The 16,197-nt window shown below is 42.2% G+C and overlaps 1 long non-coding RNA gene across 1 annotated transcript in view; it reads right to left on the reverse strand.

Moving 5' to 3' along the window:
- LOC126145889 (uncharacterized) overlaps window positions 1-16,197 on the reverse strand; it is a 1,192,902-nt gene that overhangs the window by 349,985 nt on the left and 826,720 nt on the right. The window contains exon 3 of the long non-coding RNA XR_007529766.1: window positions 1,722-1,778. This is a non-coding gene — a long non-coding RNA (uncharacterized LOC126145889). The remainder of the gene's footprint in view (window positions 1-1,721; window positions 1,779-16,197) is intronic.

Consider the following 16,197-nt stretch of genomic DNA (forward strand, 5'->3'; position numbering starts at 1 on the left):
CGAACAAGTTCCTTGTAGGTGAGTCACGACGTCTTATTGTTATTTTCTCTTTGTGTTACATCCATTTCAGTCAAAACTATTTTCCTGTAGTCGTTCCTAATGTCGACATTGTTTTAAATTCTTCTGTGTATAGCTGATCGCTCCCTTATTCGTTGCATTTAATCTTTGTTGTTACAATCAGATGTTTCGCAGAACACAATCAGCGATCGGATATGGGGTAGAATGCAGAGAGTTCTTTTAGTCACAAGCATATACCTGATAGGAACAGAATATTAAGTGAGTGGAATATCGAACGTTTTATTACCATTTCTTCAGTAGTTGAGTAAACTTAACACGTACTTTGAATTTTGAGTTTTATACAAATCGCAGCCACCTATTTGATTTATGATTATGTAGTGAGATTTTCAAGATTTTCAATTACCCAGTTCCCAGTAATTCAGCGACTGAGTTGCACTATATTTCGCAGCTATTGAGCTATTTTAATAATACTCTCATTACACCCAGTACTAAACAGCTGAAAATGTTCGCTTCGTGTTTTGGGTACTTCAAATGAGGCTGGCGACATTTTAGCGGTAACTTTTAATGAATATAGTTGAATACTGGCGCTTTCTGCAAGCTTCGTTGTATTTTCTCAAACATACGCCAATTTCTACAGATGTTTTGCGCTCCCTTTGAAATATATTAAGCCAAAATTCCATGAGTTCCTGTTACAAAATTACGTGAATTCCTACAACCACAAAAGGAAGATGGAAATGTAGGACACTCTATGATGCAGTTTGTACATGATCGTGAACACTGACAGTATCGAGGCAGGGTGTTCGGAAAGACCAGTTACAAACTCTTAGGACTTGTAGAAGGGAATAAGTAAATAATTTTTAAATAGGAACTTATGTCTGCAAATGTACCATTTTCGTTCTACAACGGTTTCAGTTCAGATATTTAACTCACCCATTTCCGCTGGAGGAATTGAGTTAGGCGAGACGTGGTAAATTATTAGCTAACACTTCGAAAGCAAACATGACGTAACATCCATTTATCACTTAAGCACATTTGTTTGTACCAACACTTAAACATTACGTGTTTACATTATTCCAAAACAAAAAAGAACACGCATACTCTGGGTACAGAACAGTAATGACGTGTTGCAACAGCGGCTGGATGTGGCAACCACCGACGTAGTTACAGACATTGTACCTAGGAAGCACGTTCTAGTACACACATTCCATCATACCAGGTGTCTCTTCAATTTCTAGTGGATCGGACAACAGAATTCGTGTCAGTAGACCTTCCTCTATCTCTACAGGTGTCGCAGCGAGGTAGACGTTAGGTGGGATCAGGTGACCGTCTGACGTAGTACACGTCATCTTGCCTGCCCAACTGCATATCAGGGCAAGCAACTCTGAGACTTTTGTCTTTCCCTCAGCAGACGTGGACGCTTTACACATCTGAATTTAAAAGCTCGTAGAACGGAAACGGTGAGTTTCCTGATATGGGTTCCTATAATAAGATCTTATGTACTCACTCCCCTCTACACATCCTATAAGTTTGTAACGTGGATTTCCGAACACCGTGTATATTCTAAATACTGGCTGGGGAATCTTAGTAGTGATGCGTTATTGTTTCAACTTTGTTATTCCCAAATCTGGAGATGTGAAAATCAATTATAGCTAACAAAACATGGCCATTAATAGTTGATGCAAAAAAACCAAATTAACACTCACGCTTTCGGTGTTCAGATGGCGGCCACTACTTCACCGTAGACGGGGAACACCAGCTCCCTGAAACAGAACAGAATACCTTAAAGGAGATGAAATGAACGTCATATGCCCCCTATTTAATGAGTGTGACAATTTTAAAATGACTTCTGACTACACAACATTTTTTAAAGTTGACAGTTTGAACAGTAGCGTACTTAAGCAGAAACTAATCGTTACATGCTTGAGGTGAAACGTTGGCAACAGCGCCTGCACTGTGTATAGTTGTAACACATGTGTTACGAACCCTCCCAAGAATGCCACATGCAGTTATGAGCGCGTGGGTGACCGCACGAGACCGGAAACAAGGACGAGTTGAAAAGTAATTAATAAATATGAAATCAGATGACGCATTCTTGACCTTTTAACGAGGAACAAACTGCTGCTCTCTCCATAGTTAGCATATCATTTTTATTTCGAAGTTTCTAAAGATTCATCGCGAATTAAAGCTGTTCAACAGTTACAGAAACGAAAAAAACCTTCTAATAATAATTCCCTACATACAGAGGAACTGAAATCTGTAAACAGATCTCGTCTGCCGTCATTCTGAAAGTAATTAATGAACGGTACAATATAGCGGCGGCCCTTAAGGAGATTCAAATTTAAACGGAGCGTCTCCTTCGTCTTGGGGAACGCAGTAACACAGAACATCCCGCCGTTCCAAAGACCGAGGCTGCGCATGTTTAGGAAACGTCTGGGGCAAAAAGGAAGCGGCCGACTCTATGGCCCAGCAGGCGACAGCTAGCCGCTTGACCTCGAGCGGGTTGGCAGCGTGAGCCGCGTCGGTTCGTATCGATTGCGGTCTGTAGATCGAATCTTTGGTTCGTTTTCCATCTGGTCGCCGGGCGCCTTGAAATGTTGTGCGAGGCGGACGAGTGTGGAACGGACAGTCACCGGGGACAAGGAGGAGGTCGGTTGAAGGAAACGTAAGTCGTCAAGCGCCAGTGGTCCGTGTCTTGACTGATTTGCTGTACGGGAATCGTTACAGCGGGGACGACTTTATGCCTGGCTTTTTTCGGTGCGCTGAAAGAGCAAATCCTCCCTGTTTTCGAGCCGTCTTGTGAGATATAGTTTGGTGGAGTTAGCGAGCTCTGCTGTTATTGCCCTGCCCTACGTGTTGTGAATTTGTGCTTCCGGGAAGTTTAGTGTGTTCCGTATCAGTTATAAAAACAGTTTGAGCCTGCCCAGCTTTGTGTTAGATGAGCGTCCTGTGTTGCTTTCTTGAGAAGTAACTTAGGTGTGATCTCCGGGTGTGACATTTGCGGTGATAGCTTTTTTATTGTTTGTTTTTAATAGTGCTAATCTTGGCCAAATGATGCTTAACATCATTATCGTCACTGTCTGTGCAACTAGAGGGCATGTGACAAGAGTTTACAGGTGCAACTGGTGCTGTCATGAATGTTCATGATCACTGCGCTCTTTTAATTATGTTTTAGATTCTGATCTGGTCAGGTCTATTAGAATACCGGGTGCTCTGCATGAGAGCTGTGAGATTTTCTGTGTTGGCATCGTTGGGCGTCGTAAGGTGAGATTCCTTACCTGATTCTTAGAGCCTGATTAGGCCAACGAGCCGTCTTGTACCGGTATCTGACCGTTGTGTAATTGATGATGATGAGGTCCCATACTCCGACGAGCTTGGGGGCGATGCGGGAGACCCGCACCGTTGTACTAGGCAAGGTCCTAGTGGAGGTGGTTTGCCATTGCTTTCCTCCGACCTTAATTGGGATGAGTGATGATGACAAAGACGACAACAACAACACCCAGTCATCTCGAGGCAGGAAAAATCCCTGACCCCGCCGGGAATCGAACCTGGGACCCTGTGCGCGGGAGGCGAGAACGCTACCCACAAGACCACGAGCTGCGGACGTTGCATAATTATTTGAAATCTATTTAAACAATGTTTGTAGCTTATTTATAAGAATATTCCTATTCTTGGTTCTTGACAGTGTTTATATTGTACTATTCTTGAAAATTTAGTCTGGTAACGGCAGTTTTCCGCCTGTTATTCTACTTATTCTGGATTACTTATTCATGTAGTTATTTGCTGAAAGTGTATTACTGTGCTAATTGACCTGTTGGTGTGTCCAGGCATCTTCTTGTCTTATGACTCTTGTTTTATGAACACAGTGCTGTTGACTGATGGGTTATCTACTCTTTCTGCAGTCTGTGCGTGCAACTGACCCGGCCTGACAAGACGCGATATTATCGGTCAGCAATTGGGATTCGCCACTGCAATTACCTCGTGTGAAGCGGCTCTGCGGTACGGTGACTGCTGCTTAGTTTTTTTTATCAAGTTTTCCATAGTCAGCACGGCCATTTGCTTAAATTTGTCAGCTCTCTTAAAGCACCGTGTTAAATTTTGGTCTGTAATTTAAAACCATTCTGTTAGCTTCGACGTTTAAATTTGCTTAAACCTTTTACCTATTACCAAATTGTGGTATTCGTTGTTACATTTGACCTTGAAAAATTTTGGTCTGTTATGTAGAACAATTCTGTTAGTTTCGAATGTTTAAACATTTTACCTGTTAGTAAATTTGTGCAAGTCGTTGTTACGATTGATATTCAAAAATTTTGCTTTCAATTTCTCAGGTCGCTTAAGGGACCGTGTTAAATCTCGGGTCTGTAATTCAATACCATTGTGTTAGGCCGGTATCATTTTGCTATTTCTACAAGATTATTTCTCTGGGTTTTTTTATTATTGCCTTAAAAAAAGTAAGCTTAATAAATATGAATCACTTGGCAAATAATGAACGATGTCATAAACTGGGACCCAGCCCTTCCATAAATTCCTTTCAACTGGGTTGCTAGAGCGCACACCAGTACTACTTTTGTCAGCCGTAAACACACTAGCGTGAGGTGCCGACCAGCTAATAAAACCCTGAGATCACCGCTTCAGTGAATTCCGGAAGATCCGCTAGACGCCGTCTCGCCCGCCACAGCCTGTTGTCTACACGTACGCCTCGCGATGCGACGGTAAAGTTTAACGGTTCGTGACTTCGGCCACAGTCTAATAATGATGCTCGGAATCGATCGCATTTTCGGTCGTTTGGTGATCGTGATTATTTCGCGATATTATGGGCGAGCGGTAGTGGTAGCCGTACGATAAGGTTCACCGAATTCTGCCCCCCCCCCCCCCCTCCCTTTATTGCCGAGACCTAGTTCTCGTGGTACAGTATTCTCTCTCTGAAGTGTTTTCAGCTAAGTAGCTGTTGGTGAACGCTATTGATATATGTCATTCTGTTAATGTGTCTATGTTAGTGATGGCTGCTCTCTGTTAAGGGTACGTTGTTCTGTGGTAAATTCAGAATATGTCTCTTTGTGCTGGTTTCTGAATCTTTTATTTGTGTCGTGATTTCTCCCACCTTCCCCCAGCACCAATTCAAATCAGTGGCTTTCTGCAAGTAAGGTCGTAGTCCACGCCTTCCCACGGTCTGATACTGGGTACAATAAGATCCCGATGGCCTATCAGTATTTATCTCTCCCACCAACTTGGGCAAGCTCTTTCGATTCGGGCCGGCTGGGATATGAAAACTGTGACACTTTAGGTGTGGCAGACAGTGTGAAGAAAATCCGTACGTCAGAACAGGGAAGAATACTATATACCTCCTAAAAGAAGACGTCTCCATTATCTGCTCCCTCAGGCAGGCCTCCTAATACATGTTGGGTGTTTAGTTAACAATCAAAGGCTACAGCACAATGGAGATGCAACCACAGAATTGCTCGTGAAACACTCGAGCATACATCAAACTTGGGTATGCCGCTATGGACCGAAATTCTGTTCACTAGCTGTGTGCGCTGCATGACGAAATACTTGCCACAATTTATGAATAAATCATTCCAACGCCAGCAAGCAATGTAGTATCTCCTGTTCAGAGCAATTCACTGTAATGTATACATCACATTGCTCGAATAGCAGCGATTGCCAGTACCCGGCGGAGGTTCGAGTCCTCCCTCGGGCGCGTGTGTGTGTGTGTGTGTGTGTGTGTGTGTGTGTGTGTGTGTGTGTGTGTCCTTAGGATAATTTAGGTTAAGTAGTGTGTAAGCTTAGGGACTGATGACCTTAAGTCCCATAAGATTTCACACACATTTGAACATTTGATTACCAGTAGACCTGTCCTTCCACTCCCGAGCCTTTAAAGAATCGAACTGTCATGTACAAAACTGCTTAGAACTTCTGATTACTTTACAAAAGACTTAACGTGGAAGTCACCAGGCACTCTCATTGTCAAACACGGGTTGAGTATAGTCTGGGTAATTTGAGCTCAGTTTTAAGAAAAGTTAATTTGCCACGCATCTGAATGTTTATATCAACATATCTCCTGAACTATCTGTCGCGCACTGATATAATTTTGCAGGTACATTCAGTGGTGTGTATGAATATTGCCAGAAAAATGTGTCACTGGTTGAGTTAGTAGCAAAAAAGTAAGAAATTAAAACGTCGTGACTGATACTGCATGAACAGCGAAAATTTCGTAGTTGCTCTTTTCCTTTCATTAGTTTGTGGGGGGTGTCAACAAGAAAGAGTTTCGAAAAGGTTTTAAATTATGTGTAAAGTTTGTTGAAAGTCGCTGAGAGCTCTCATTCTGAGTTACTAGTTGAATATAGTCTGGGTAATATGTGTGCCGCGAGTTGTGAACCCTCAAGCCATTTACACACAGTTTCTAACTTTAATACTTCACTTGTTGTGAATGAATACATTCTGAAAATATTTTAAATTTTTAAAAGTTGTCAGTAATTATATGAAACTTCCAAAATCAAATTCTTACAGCCCCTTGAAGCCACTAGATAGGCAACTTGCCTAGTGATCAATTTAGCCGTTTAATAAAGTGCGACCAGCCAGCCAGCGACAGGTATACGAACTATGGTGCCCCTAATATGGCGTCCGCAGCTCGTGTTCTAGTGGCTACTGTTGCTGCCTCTGGATCACCAGGTCCGAGGTTCGATTCCCGGCCAGGTCGGGGATATTCTCCTCCTGGGGACTGGGTGTGTGTGTTGCCCTCATCACTTCATCATCATTTGGAACAAGTGGTGAGGGTGGTCAGTGGACAAATTGGATATTTCTACGGGCGCTGATGACCACGTAGTTGAGCGCCTTACAAACCAAGTATCATCAACGCCATCATCTAATATGACAGCGACTGTAGTATTGGGTTTGCAGTTAATTGATGTATTACATACGGAAGATTGATGGCATATGAGTGACTGTCAGTCACAGGCCTTTTAGCGAATTACGAAGATGTACAGTCCGTTTGAATAACAGATGAAGAGGAGAACGCCCAGAACGAACGACTGGCTAAGAGTGCACAGTTTAACAAGGTGTATGGCAAGTGCCAATGTCTTCATATCAAAGTAGCACAAGCAAGGAAACTTTTCAGTTATCTGTTGTACGTGTGCCTAATTCTGTCTTTGCCCACAATTTTTGCACTTTTCCGAGTCTTTAAGTAGCATAGAAGTTATTCCATTATGTCTAAACAAACATATCATTCTATCCTTTCTTCTATTTGCTGTTTTGCATACATTTCTCTCTTCGTTGATTTTACGGAGAGCCATCTCATTTCTTATCTGATAAGTCCACTTTATTTTCAGCATACTTTTCTAACATCGTATTTGAGACGTTTCGAATCGCTTCTCTTCTAGTTTCTTCACAGTTCGTTGTTGGATTCCCTACAATACACTGCTGAAGAAGTGCACTCATACAAATTTCTTTCTCAATTTAAGCCTTATGTTATATATTATAAGACAGCTTTTGGCGATGAATGCGCTATTTGTCTGTACTATTCTGCAGTAAGAAGAAGAAGAAGAAGAGGAAGAAGACATATGAATAGGCTGCTTATCAACCCGCACAGCATGCAGTGCGGTAACTCACAGTCTGCAGCCCCCTTCAAATTTTGTTACAGATGTCAGAAAGACCAACTGACTGATATACGTTGATACTGACATGAAGTACTTGATGTTGCGTGACTAACTCGGGCTCTGAGGCACAGCAACACTCAGGTCTGAGTGTAGACTGCAGCGTGCATAGTTCTCCTGGCGTTTATCACTGAGCACATACCTCGCTAAACTCTAGGGGTCTTTCAGACTGTATACCTCGGCCAGACTACCTAGCGCGAGATCCTGGAATGTCACATTTCGGACCGGGACAAAGAATATTGGAAGTGATAGAATGAAGACAAATAAGCAATCTCTTTAGATAATGAACACACCCAGTTACTTTTGCACCCTGATTTGCAACAACAAATTGATTTCGAACAAAGAACATTAAGTTACGATTAGAAGCCTAACTTTTTGCACTATTTATAACGTAAGCGCAATGATTTGCAGAACCTGAAGATAGGCATCCGGAGTTCTGGTGTCAGACAAAATCGAATGCCTTACTGTCGTTTATTATGTTGATAATTCTTAGGCCTATGTAATTGAAATTTAAAAAAAATGTCGTACCATAGTCGTCTTGCCTCTATTATTTGCAAGGCGTCTTCAGTAGCCCGCAATATACACACATTTTTCTTTATATTACATTTCTTTTCATTTTCGACGTCATATATTGAGGTTATAAGCTGTTTTGCCACTCTCCGCTTTTCTGTGATATACAAGAGGCGTTCAGCAATTAATGCAACATTGCGAAATATAAAATTTTCCCGGCGAATTGAATGCCCAACCAAATATCGTGATTGCAGCCGGTCGTCGATTAATTCATTGCCCGATATTTCGACTAGGCACCTGGCAGTCGTCTTTAGGTGCGCCATCGAAGATTGACGAAGAGTTTTTTTTTTCTTTATTGATTTTCAATTCCCCCCGAAGGGGGCGGGCTGGCAGCCGCTTACTACGCTGCTCTACAGCCTACAGACTTTGTTTTACAAAAAAAGGAAGAAAGAAACAAGGAAAAACAGGCGATAAAATGGTGATTTAAAGTGTAAAATGGCGTAAAAATGCGGAAAGTTAAAACAGAAAGCAAAAGGGGTTGGCAATGTTGATAAAATACACAGGAATCAGACAAGTAACATAGTAGACACACAATTAAAAAACATGGCGACAGTCTGGTTTCTGTTCGCAAGAGATAAAAAAATCACACCCAGCGACAGTATGATGGCTGTTCGCCACACTTCCCAAAAGACACAACACGGAACACTCACTGGAAAAACACACCGTAAAACACTGCACGAAAATGGCGGCACAAATATGGCACTCCCGATCGAAAGGCAGATGGGGGGGGGGGACCTGGAGGAGGGGGAAAAACAAGGAGGGAGGAGAGGAAAAAGACGAAAAGGGGGGGGGGGGGGACGAAGAGTTGCTCCGTTCCGCCCTATACAGCGTGCTGCGACTGCTCTGCGCACGCGTCAAAATTCAAGTTGGCAGACGGACCACACTTCACAGCGGCAACGCCCACGCTGGTGGAAACGCGGAACTAGCTGTCCTCTGTGTTACCGCACGCCGCGTGTTCTGCACTGAAGAGTCAAAGAAAATGGTACACCTGCCTAATATCGTGTAGAGCCCCCGCGAGCACGCAGAAGTGCCGCAACACGACGTGGCATGGACTCGTCTGATTTCTAAATTAGTGCTGGAGGTAACTGACACCACGAATCCTACAGCGTTGTCCATAAATCCGTAAGGGTACGAGGGGGCGGAGATCTCTTGTACGTTGCAAGGCATCCCAGATATGCTCAATAACGTTCATGTCTGGGGAACGTGGTGGCCAGCGGAAGTGTTTAAGCGTAGAAGAGTGTTCCTTGACTACTCTGTAGCAATTCTGGACGTGTGAGATGTCGCATTGTCCTGCTGGAATTGTGCAAGTCCGTCGGAATGAACAATGGAGATGAATGGTTCAAAATGGCTCTGAGCACCATGGGACGTAACTGCTGAGGTCATCAGTGCCCTAGAACTTAGAACTACTTAAACCTAACTAACCTAAGGACATCACACACATCCATACCCGAGGCAGGATTCGAACCTGCGACCGTAGCGGTCGCGCGGTTCCAGGCTGTAGCGCCTAGAACCCCTCGGCCACCCCGGCCGGCGGAGATGAATGGATGCAGGTGATCATACAGGATGCTTACGTACGTGTCAGATGTAGTAGTCGTATCTAGAAGTATCAGGGGTCCCATTTCACTACAACTGCACACGTCCCACACCATTACAGAGCCTGCACCAGCTTGAACAGTACCATGCTGATATGCAGAGTCCATGAATTCATGAGGTTGTCTCCATTCCCGTACACGTCCATCCACTTGATACTATCTGAAATGACACTTGTCCGACCAGGCAACATGTTTCCAGTCACCAACAGTTCGATGTCGGTGTTGACGGGGCGAGGCGTAAAGCTTACTGTCGTGCCGTCATCAAGGGTACAAGAGTGGGCCTTCGGCTCAGAAAGCGCATATCGATGATGTTCCGTTGAATGATTCACACGCTGACACTTGTTGAAGGCCCAGCATTGAAATCTGCAGCAATTTGCGGAAGGGTTGCACTTCTGTCACGTTGAACGATTCTCTTCAGTCGTCGTTGGTCCCGTTCTTGCAGGATCTTTTCCCGGCTGCAGCGATGTCGGAGATTTGATATTTTACCGGATTCCTTGTATTCGCGGTACACTCGTGAAATGGTCATACGGGAAAACTCCCACTTCAACGCTACCTCAAAAATGCTGTGTCCCTTCTCTCGTGCACCGACTATAACACCACGTTCAAGCTCACGTAAATCTTGATAACCTGTCATTGTAGCAGCAGTAACCGATCTAACAACTGCGCCGGACCCTTTTCTTATATAGGCGTTGCCGACCGCAACGCCGTATTGTGCCTGTTTACATATCTCCGTATTTGAGTACGCATGTGTATACCAGTTTGTTTGGCGCTTCAGTGTAATAGTTACGTGGTAGACTGGAGAGCACATCACATTTATATTACGCGAAGCTGTATTATAGATAAACGTTGGTCCAGAAAACTTTTCATACTAATGTGCGGTCGTACTTCATAACCAGAACATAGTAATTTCTAAAATATACATTCGCTTTAGGTGTAGTAATAGTACCGTGCTTCGAAAATAGTAACTTGGTAAATAATATTGGCTGGCATATGAAGGGACTCATACGTTTATCTAGTATGAAATACTGAAGTTTCAGAAGACAGTAAAAGAAAGCCGACGTCAACAGCACAATGCATTGTTGTATTGACACAGAGTATCAGGATTCGGGAAGAAGGAAAGAAGTGGATGATGATTATTTTGATGATAATAATAGAATTCAAAAGGTGCAAGTAGCCTATAAAAGTGGAAATCTCAGATTTCAGTGCTCAGCTTTTGCCGACGACATTGCAGTACTGTCCGAAGATAACAACTCGAACAAGAGAAATCAATATTTTGAAAATAATTGCAGAGAAAACAGATCTTCAAATATCTTATGCAAAAACAGAGTACATGACAGTTACAAGAAGTGCTCGAACAGACTGCTGAAAAGTTAAGAGAGTCAATAAATTTAGATATCCGGGTGATGTATACAGTGCTCCTATCACTGGGAGGCTAATGAACGCAGCGCATAGGGGTTGGAAATTGCATTTCAGGTGACTAAAGCTGTATGTAGTAAGAGATCTACCTCCTCTCAAGCTGAGCTACAGCATCATGTTACAGTAATGAAACCAGAACGTTTACACGCAGTAGAGTATTTGGATCCGACTAAAACAGGAGAAATAAAAAACATGGAAAGGAAAGGGTAAATAACTCTGCGAAAAATTTGGGTGCCACGAAAACACAACGGTGAATACATGAACAGTGAAGATCTGCACTAGAAAATTGAGCAACTATATGTAACGATGAGAAAACGTAGAACGATGTCTTACGTGTTTGGGTGAAAGAAACCAGGATATGCTAAATAAATTTCTGAAAAAATCCACCGGAAAAAATTTGCCTGGTGAAAGTGACTCCAGGAAATCAGAAGCAGACTGGAAGATACTGAACAGAGACGCCTTTCGAAATAAGGTTTTAGAACCCCATATCCAGGAAACTAAAGAAGAAAACTGGAGCAAAGCGATAAGAAATTCAGAAAGAATCGAATTACAAGTTACTGGAAAATCCACAAGGCAACTGAAAATTAGTCACGTGGTCCATTGGAGACCGAAATTGAGTAAAAAATAGTAGTAATAACAAGCAGTACAGAAAACCAAGCAGAAATTTGGAAGGCCACTTGAAGTTTAAGGAGACGAAATAAAGACTGACTACTGCTGATAACACTGATTCTATCAGAGACGGTAAAGGATATGGAAGATCGGTTGAACATTATGGATAGCATGTTGGAAAGATATTGAACAGCAAAGTTGTAGCCGCAAGGTCAAGTGCAGTAAACAGCAAGGTTGTGAGATATAGTTGAGTAACTGCTTATCAAAGAAGTTCAAGTCAAGAAGAGAGTACACGACAGCCAACAGGCACATATAAAGCGTAGGCAACATAAAAACCAACGAAGACGCCTCAAAATTGGGATCATCCTTGCTATAAGCAATACCACAAATTCAGTTGCAAAAGGTGACAAAAGTTTATTTTTATGTACAAGATAAACAGCATTGAAGTAAGAATGAGGAAAAGAGTCCACAAATATTTGCAATATAATTCTGGAAAGAGGTTGTAAGACGAGCGTCAATATCAGTAAGCCAAGGCAGGGCAACAGAATTAAATCATCTTCTTTAGATTGTGCTCAGGTCCGGTTTAGGTCAAGGCAACCGATTGTGGCGCTAAGCTTGAAGAAGCGTCAGAGTGGCCACAACTGTAAGATTTCTCCGCGGGAGGTACCACAATTAGCAGCGGCGCGCAAGTGCAAAATTAGCATACACCGCGCGCGGAATTAGTAGCGAAATCTGACACGGGTGGAAATGTATGAGGGAAAAGAGGAGGGGGAGGGAGGTGTGGCGCCAAATAACAAGTCGTTAGTGTGACGCAGTGTTCTTGAGCCGCTCCTATTTGTGTTATGCTCCGGTCTTCCGTAACATTAAAAGCACGTCGTGGAACATTACAAACTCATAACCACTCTGTCGTACCACGTGGGACAAGCGCAGCCAGCAGTAAGTGCAGGGAACATAACATGCTGTGTACAGAGACGGTTAGGTTTCTCGTGCCGTGATGCAACCTGCTAAGCACTTTGGTGTGAATTTCCGAGTAGTCGTGTAGATGTAGATAGCACCATAATTCTATGAGAGTTTGTTACGATTATAGACGAATTTTCATTGTGTCTGAAGATGTTCGTTGAACAAATCCGTTTGTGACATAATTAATGTCCTTAAATACTGCTATGGTGGTTCTTATTAGCATTAGTGAATTACATCAGGCGAAACTGAGGTAATTAGATTAGGAAAATAGGCACTAGAAGCACACTGCGCAACACAATTGAAGGGTCACTTTTTCGAAACCTCGTAATTGTTTCCACTGCGTTGCAGGGCTTTGAAAGGTGCTCACAATCTACCTCTGTAATGGTGCAAAAACGTGGCACCGTGCGACATCACCCTTACTCTCGGTAAACAACAAGTAGTCGACACATGGCTCAGAAGTTGATGTGAGGTGTAAGGTGGGCACTGGCACCAAATTTCACCAAAATTCAGCCCAACGCCCCCGTGGATGAGTGACAGGGTAGGATAATCGTCGCACCCCGTCTTAAACCCAGTTCACCCCCTTCTTTTGACCCCTCTACGACGGAGGTCAGAACTGAGACGCCCAGTCAGAGGAATGTCCAAGGAAAACATTTGAGACACACGCCTCTCAAAATCAACACAAAAAGGTCTCGGGGGTGGCATAAAGGTGGTCAGTGAACCACTGCATTCATTGGGATGTTGACTTCTACACATTTACCGTAGAAAACGACAGATGGCAATGCGATTGGCAATAGGACGTCGTTCGTGGCAACTTTTGATACTGTTGACACCCACCGGATGATTTATCCCTTTTATAAGGACATCACGGGGCTGCAATCCCATTGAACTTGCTTTCGCCCCTTTGGAACTTAGCACGACGACAAGCTTTGCTTTGGTATACAGGATGTAACCACTAGGGACAGTTCAGAATCGTTCAACGAAATCTGAACGCGTCTCGGTTCTGACCTCCATTGCAGAGGCGCCATAGATGGCGTGAAATGGAGGTAAAAGGAGGTGTGACGACTTCCCCATCCTGTGACACGTCCACGGTTGAATTGGGTAGAATTGTGGTGAAATTTGGTGCCAATGTGGCATCGTTAACCCACATTACAACTTCTGAGCGCCAGCCATTTTTCTGCACGTGTCGACGCTTTGTTGTTTGAATCGCCGGTGAGCCCGAGGGTTACATCGCAGGGCACCACGCTTCTGCACCATAACATGCCAAGGTTGTAGGCGCGTTTGGGCAGTGGAAGACATTTATTGGGTTTCAAAAAAGTAACCCATTAAGCAGTCTAGTAGTGGGTTTCGCTGTTTGGGAAGCAAATACAGTAACGGACAGTGACCAAGTGCAGAGGATATAAAATGCGCACTGGCAATAGTACGAAAAGTACTCCTGAAAAACAGAAATACTTAAATTTTGAAAATAAAAATAAGCATTTGGAAGTACTTTTTTAAAGTATTTCTCCTGACAATAGCCTTATTGGAAAGTGAAGCGAATGCCATTCACAATATAGCCGTGATGAAGAAGACCACTTCTGAAATTTAGCGCTACAGAACAATGTGAAGAAGTATTGAATCGACAACGAGAGGAAAGAGATTTATGCCACAACGTAGCGTACAGCAGGGACAGCTAAGGGCACGTCTTGAGGTATCAAGGAATAGTTAATCTGGTAGTGGAGGGAAGTGTGGTGATGGGGAAAGGGCGTACAAAAATTTTAGATGGAAAGTAAGGTAAACATAAAAAATGCATAATACACACAGATATATAAAAAGCCGAAATAAAGTGAGTTAGTATATTTAAATACACTGGAGAAACTGTATAGCAGAATTAATCAGGAAAATTTGAGTAGGTGTGAGAGTTAACAAAATAGCAAGGTCATGTGATTTGATAAAAAATATCTACAACAACAAATGCATGTTTTTCTAAACAAAACTAAATCACCATACCACAGTGGTAAGACAAGAATGTCTATTTGCATGTGGATGGTTAAAGATGAACTTTTTAAGCTGAACAGAAGAGAGGTACTGAACTACATTTAGTTAGAAACTGTGAAATAACGAAGACATCTACGAGAAAATACAGAAAACATAAGAAGTAATCTCAAAGCGAAGACGAGTGTTTTTTGGACAGCACTACCGAATGAATTAGATCAGGCTAACAGAACAAATATTCCTGTATTTTAGGAAAGAGAAATTGGCAATAGTGTGAATTACCGATATGAGAAAATACCTAGAAGGGAACAACATCAAACAACCAGAAGTAATAGAAACTTTTTAAGAATAAATTATTACAGGTCGAAAGCTTTCAAGGCAGAAGAAATAAGAAATCGGGAAAAGCATAAAGGAAGAAAAGACAACATGGAAAGGAGCTGAAGGAGAACAGGAAGAATAAAAAGCAACAAAGAAACAAAAGGAACGAAAATTGTTATGTGATCCTAGTCGGTCAGTATGAAGATAAATAATAATAATAATAATAATAATAATAATAATAAGCAATCACTCATATAAATACATCGGCTACACCACTGCTATTTCATAACCACTTCTACAACCCTTTAGATCACATAACATCAACAGATACGAAGAAAGTGAATTGGAAAAAGAAAACACTACATGGCAAGCACCCGTATCATCTAACACAGCCACACATCGATCAAGACACATCCAACACATGGCTAAGAAAAGGCAATATATACAGTGAGACGTAAGGATTCACGATTGCAATACAGGATCAAACAATAAACACCAGATATTACAGCAAGCATATTATTAAAGATCCCAACACCACAACAGATAAATGCAGACTTTGCAAACAACAAATAGAAACAGTAGATCACATCACAAGCGGATGTACAATACTAGCAAATACAGAATACCCCAGAAGACATGACAATGTAGCAAAAATAATACATCAACAGCTTGCCTTACAACATAAACTTATAAAACAACACGTTCCCACATTCAAGTATACACCACAAAATGTACTGGAGAATGATGAATACAAATTATACTGGAACAGAACCATTATAACAGATAAAACAACACCACATAACAAACCTGACATCATACTCACCAATAAAAAGAAGAAAGTAACACAACTAATCGAAATTTCGATACCCAATACAACAAATATACAAAAGAAAACAGGAGAAAAAATTGAAAAATACATCCAACTGGCTGAGGAAGTCAAGGACATGTGGCATCAGGTTAAAGTTGACATTATACCAATTATACTATCAACTACAGGAGTCATACCACACAATATCCACCAGTACATCAATGCAATACAGCTACATCCAAACTTATATATACAATTACAGAAATCCGTAATTATTGATACATGTTCA

The sequence above is a fragment of the Schistocerca cancellata genome, chromosome 2 (assembly GCF_023864275.1).
Source record: "Schistocerca cancellata isolate TAMUIC-IGC-003103 chromosome 2, iqSchCanc2.1, whole genome shotgun sequence".
NCBI lineage: Eukaryota > Metazoa > Arthropoda > Insecta > Orthoptera > Acrididae > Schistocerca > Schistocerca cancellata.